The sequence below is a fragment of the Hibiscus syriacus genome, unplaced genomic scaffold (genome assembly GCF_006381635.1).
Source record: "Hibiscus syriacus cultivar Baekdansim isolate YM2019G1 unplaced genomic scaffold, ASM638163v2 tig00005459_pilon, whole genome shotgun sequence".
Lineage (NCBI taxonomy): Eukaryota > Viridiplantae > Streptophyta > Magnoliopsida > Malvales > Malvaceae > Hibiscus > Hibiscus syriacus.
Window position 1 is genome coordinate 1156572 of NW_024062058.1, and position 6852 is coordinate 1163423.

The following is a 6852-nucleotide window of genomic DNA, read 5'->3' on the forward strand; positions in this document are numbered from 1 at the left end:
TTTGGCCAGGCTGACTTTATTTCTTAAGGTTAATTGAGCCGAATAAAAGTTCTACAAAAAACAATAAACTACTAAGTTAGATATACCAAAACTACACTGTGAAGATATACCAAAAACAATAAACATAAGAGTAGTAGTTTATTCTTCAAACTTAAATTTGTAACACTGTGAATTTCTTATTTGTCTTTGTTTTTTTGGTTGAAGTAATGCAATTCATTCAAGTTTCAATTTGCAGAAGAAGAATAGTTTCTGAAAATGAAAATCGCAACACGAAAATGACTATCGCAACGCGAATTTGACTATCGCAACGCAAACTAAAATCGCGTTGCGATTTTCATTTCGCGTTGCGATTCTCGGTTTAATAATAAGCAATCTAAGTGAAATGGTTAATCTCTTATTGAAATTACCAGTAAACTTATCATCAATTTCAATATGAAAACGTAATAATGCAAAAATTTCAAAAAGAAATAATTAAAAAAACTAACCCTCGTGGTTGATTTGGTTGATTTTCCATTTCTGATTGTGAGGGTGGCTCTGAGAGATGGAGATAGACGGATTTCGCCGGAGATGGGGACGGATTTCGTCGGAGATGGGTGAGAGAGTGAGAGATGGAGATGGGACTGAGTTGTGATTTTAGGTTTTAGGTTATGAGTTGCGATTACGGGATATACTGTGGACGGTCAGTGTTCCAATATATTAATATTCATGTTTGGAATTTAAAAATAATATTTGGCCAGGATACTAATGGCGCTTTGAAAATCGCATTGCGATTATGTATTATCGCGTTGCGAAAGTCAGTATCTCGTTGCGATTTTGTATTATCGCATTGCGATAGTAAGTATCGCATTGCGATAGTCAGTATCGCATTGCGATTTTCCCAATTCGCGTTGCGATTTACTTATTCGCATTGCGAATTGGGAAAATCGCAACGACACTGTAGACCATCGCAACGCGATTTCCAACTATCGCAACGCGAATTTGCGATAATGGAGATCGCGTTGCGAATTAGCGATCGCATTGCGAATTTATTGGTCATTTTGGCAAATCCGGAAAAAGTTGATTAAAATCGTATATTATAAGGCATTTTTGGTCACTGAGGCGATTTTCTCATAAACAAATTGTGTTTTACAAAAAGTTTTTGAAAGAATAGAATATATATATATATATATATAAGATTTTTAGAGATAACGGTGATATATTTTTTGATCTGGGTTATAATAATATTATATTTTGATAAAACATTGACGTAAATTTTATTTTGTTAATAAATTTGTTTAGTTACAATTTTTATTTAAAGACGACATATAATATTTAAATTTTATATTGAAATCACAATTATTTTAATTAAATCGGCAGCGACAAGTGGACTCCTCATTCCACAGGGCACCTTTCAGTTAGTGAGTATATTTTTATTGTTTGATTTATTTACTAATTTGTGGGTTTTTTAATTTAAAAAATCTATCAGGAAAACTGTGATATATTCCTTTCTGTATATTGACTGAAACCGACTTCTTTGCCTGTTTTCAATTTTGAACCACAATCGGAAAAGTTCCAACAACGGCGGAATCTTCCCCTTGAGAAGTTTATTGTACAAGTGATAATTTGTTACGATAAGAAGCCAATAAGTGATTGCACAAATTGACTGAGAAAGATCTCTCCCTCAGAAAAGGTTTTGCTCACTTTTACACTCTTTGTTTTCGGTATTATGTGACAACAACCAGTAAGTGATTACACAAATTAATGATTTTATGATTAAAGGGATGATTATTATTCTTACAATCTAGGGTTCAAATATAATATGAAACGATTGAGAATCTTTTGAACAGATACTCTCTTATAATCATTACATATTAATCAAAGAAAAAAAAGGAAGGTAATTAATTGTTGGAGTTTGTCGGTTATTACCTCATTGGATCGACGATCAAGTTATTTTGGTTGGATCAGATTCGATCCGATCAAAATTAAACCTAAATCAAATACTCCCTCCGTCTTATTAATTTTGTTCACTCTCTTGATTTTTGTCAATTTTTTTAACTTTGACTCATCATTATTTAAAATTTATTATTGATAAGAATATAAAAATTTATATTTAAAAACCTTTAATTAAGTAGATTTTAAATATATATTTTATAAAATATTGTTTAAATATTTAAAATATTTATGGTCAAAGTTAAAATTTTTAACTTTTTGAAAATTAATAATGGACACATATAGCAAGACCGGAGGAGTATATTTAAATTTGAATCTGAAATAATTTGACTCGAATTTAATTTGTATGATCTACCTGCCACTTTTAATTCAATTAGTATTACCATTATTAAAATATATAAGCATAAATATATTAGAAATGTTTAATGTATTTTAAAAATTTTAAATAAATAGAGGTAGTATCATGTTATTAAAAAAGTTTAGGGTTCATTTGTTTGATTGTAATTGATTTTTTCAGAATTTTTTTCTCATTTTTTAGTGTTTGGTTTATGGAAAAAAATAGAAAGTCGATATAATTCATTTTCCTAGTCAACAGAATTTCTTTTGATTTTTTTGAAAAATGACTTACGGTTTGATTTTATGTATATCTTTTGTTAAACTTTTCACTTCAAAAATTAAAATAGTTAAAATAATTTAAGTATATTATGCAATCTGTATTTTATTTTGAGTATTAAATATTAAGAAACTATTTTAGTATATTTTTATATTTATTAAAAAATTTAATAATATAATATAATATTTGTAATATTATAAAATATATTAAATTATATTATAATAATATATGATATTATATTTTTATTTAATAATATTTAATAAATATTTAATAAAATAAGTTTTATATATTAATTTCATAAAATAATATAATTATATAATTAAACATTTAAAATATACATTTCAATATTTTCAAAATATAATTTTATATTATAATATTAATATTATAATAATATTTTTATTTTAATAAGTAATTAATATAATTGATAATATAATATTCTTATTATAATAAATAATTAATATAATTTATAAAATTTTATATTAAAAAATATAATAGTCTTAATATTTTTATGAGAAAATAACCTCAGTGACCAAAAATGCCTTATAATATACGATTTTAACCAACTTTTTTTGGATTTGCCAAAATGATCAACTAAATCGTAATGCGATCGATAATTCGCAACGAAATCTCTGGTATCGCAAATCAGTTTCCAGATTCGCAACGCGATTCTGACTATCGCATTGCGATTTTCCGACTATCGCAATGCGAATATGTAAATCACAATGCGAGTATGACTATCGCAATGCGATTATGACTATCGCAATGCGATTCTGACTATCGCAACGCGATTCTGACTGTCGCAATGCTGAATTTCAAATTCGCAACATGTTTTAGTTTCGCAACACAAATGTTTGGGTATATACTACGCAGCAGAAGCAACTCATACCTAAATCCCTAAATCGCAACTCATTCCATCTCCATCTATCACTCTCTCCGGCGACATCCGTTCTTATATCCAACGACATCCTTCCCCATCCGGCAACAAGTTTTAGTTTCGCAGCTCGTTTGTTTAGTAAATTAATTTACAATAATGAAATCATCTAATGTTGATCATGTTTGGATAGATTTGTGTTTTGGAGGGTCATGGGAGAATGTTCATGGTGTTTTACAATAAATTGAAACTCTAATGTTACGTGTTGCAAATAAATTGAATTTAGAGCCCTTAAGTGGATTTAGGTTATCTTATGAGAGAAAAGGTAAAGTTTATTTGTTAACCGACAATGAAATGTTGAACGATTCATTGCTTACATTAGTGTTTCGCAAGATGATGTTACATTGTATGTTGTTGAACCTAGAAGTAGTGAAGTTGGATCAGTAGCAGGTAGTAATCAACTAAGTTTTTCAACCCCAGTTTATGGTGCTCAAAATTTAATGGTTCCATCACAATTTCATCACCAAGCAATTTTGTTTCACCACATTTCCAACCAACCAATCTCAAAACCCACACCTTTCCCTAATCCAAATCCCAATCAACTTTCAGCACCAAATTTCCGTTTTCGTATTAACCGGTTAGACGATGAGCCAACAGAAAAATTGTGAGTACTAGTCGTATTCGAAATTTGATCTTGGTCAATACTCAGATTTTGATGATGTTTCAGAAAAAGAAACAGACCCTACGTGTAATGATTTTGATATTGATCAATACCCGAATTTTGATGATGAAACAGCCGCTGTCGAGGAAGGTGTTGTTGATGATAATGAGGAGGAAGTTACGAATGTGATGAACATGTTAAACATCCATTCTGTAATTCATAACCCTGAAGGAAAAGAAGAAGAAGAAATCCCCGAAGAAAAGTCCCAGAAGAAAATGCCACGGGAGTATAACTGGAATATGGCAGAATTACTTCAGATACCGGAAGAAGTGTTGGTAAAAATAGCAGTTGATTGTTACATAAAAATTATTCGTATCAAGAAAGATGATTGTTTTGATACAAAGGAAGACTTGAAGATAGCTTTGTATACGAAATGTGTGGAAGATGTCTATCAACTAAAAGTTAACAAATCAAGCAAAGATCGTTTCGAAACAAGGTGTATGATTGACAAAAACTGTACGTGGCGTATGATTGCAAAGAGGATAAAAGATTGCGAAATGTTCAAGTTAGGACTTTATTGATAAACATACATGTTTCAAGAACCCAAGTTTTTCCTCACCATAACAGGCAAACAAAGGTGTTGGGTGGTTTTCTGGCTGAGTTAATGTTTTTGAATGGCAGGGTATATCGAGAACATGAAATTATGACTGACATGAATGCTCGGTTCAAGATTAGTATCTCATATTCTCTCAAGCTTGGAGAGCCAAATGTTATGCCTTGGAATTGTTGAGGGGGTCGCCAAAAGCATCGTTTGCCCAACTGCCGACTTATTGTCATAATTTAAAGCTGAAAAATCCTGGGTCGGTAACTCATATCAAAACAGATAGAGATGGATGCTTTGAGTTGCTGTTTATCGCCATTGGTGCTGCGGTTAGTAAATCAATATAATTTTGTCGACTCATTTTTGTTAGTTACATGTATTTCACATTTAAATGATTATATTTCTTGTGTATATGATTTTGTAGATTCGTTCGTTTATTACTTGCATGCACCCAGTTATTATAGTTGACGGAGCACATTTAAAAGGTCGATAACTTGGAGTAAACTTATTAGCAGTAGCCATGGATGCTAAAAATGGGATACTGCCAATAGCAAACGGGGTTGGCAAATCTGAAACCTCTGATTCATAGACATGGTTTATGGGGCATCTTAGGGATTGCATAGGTCCTATTAGCAATCTGACAATCATATCCAATAGGGCAAACTCAATTGACAACGCTGTTAGAAGGTGTTTCCCAGATGCTTTTCATGGACTTTGTGGTGTTCATTTATATAGAAATCTAAAATCAAGGTCTGCTGGTATAAAAAATCACAAATGGACATACTGGAAGGCTGTAAAAGCTTATCGGAAAATGGATTTTAATAAGCATATAAATTGTTTAAGACATGTTTTGCCTCAGTGTGCTCAAACACTAGAAGATGTCGGGTTTGAAAGATGGTCAAGAGTACATCAACTTGGAGCAAGATATGGTTTCATGACGTCTAATAGTGCAGAATCAATCAATGCTCTAAGTCGTCATTCCCAGAAATTACCCATTACTATGTTAATGAAGTTTTTTCGCGGCTCTATTCAACAGTGGTACTACAAGAAAAGAAACCATGCAGGTATTATTTCTTTAAATTCATAACTTATCATATATTTTACTAAGTATTATTTATTTAAATTTACAGGAACATTGGAACATCGTGTTACACCATGGACTGAAAAAAAGATAACGAAACGTGTTGTGAAGTCAACGTCATGGAGAGTTGAACCATGTTCAAACACTTTGTTTGAAGTACTGGATAATAACTTAAATGGGCTTGTCGATCTAAATGCAAAGACGTGTAGTTGTATGAAATGGCAAACATCTAGTTATCTGTGTGGCCATGTTTTAAAAGTTGCTCTTCATCTAAACCAAGATGATTCAAGCGCATATGCTATGGATTGCTACACTACAGAAGTATATCGACAGACTTATGCCGAGATTATCTACCCTATTCCACATCCTTCTGAGTGGGATATACCAGATGACTTTACAAATAGTTTTGCCACCAGCCATGGACAAAAGGCTACCTGGCCGACCAAAAAGTCACGATCGTATACCGTCTAAGGGTGAAGAGAAGAAGAGATTGACATGTAGTCAGTGCAAGGAAAATGGTCATACAAGGTTGATATGTGGATCACCAGTGCCATCACAATCATCTTTTCCTCTACCAAAATATGAATCATCATCAAAATCCAAAGCTCATATAGTGTCAAGCAAAAGGCAATCAAAATCGCAATCAAAATCAAAATCCCAATCACAACCGGCTTCACCTTTTGGGACTATTAACTTAGGTGATTTTTAAATGCAAACGTTGTATTATGTGTATTTTATGTGTAAACTTTTAACATTTTCAGTTAGACCCATGTATATTAGTAACTTGAGTTTGAACATTGCTATGATATGTTCAGTTGTTATCACTTATTACACATTCATTTGACTATCGCAACGCGAATATGACTATCGCAACGTGAATTTGAATAGCGCAACGGGATAATCGTAATGCGAAATGACTATCGCAATGCGAATTTGACTATCGCAACGGGATAATCGCAATGAGAAAATGACTATCGCAACGCGAAAATGACTATCGCAACGCGAAAATGACTATCGCAAAGAGAATTTAACTATCGCAACGCGAATTTAACTATCGCAACGAGATAATCGCAACGCGAAATGACTATCGCAACGC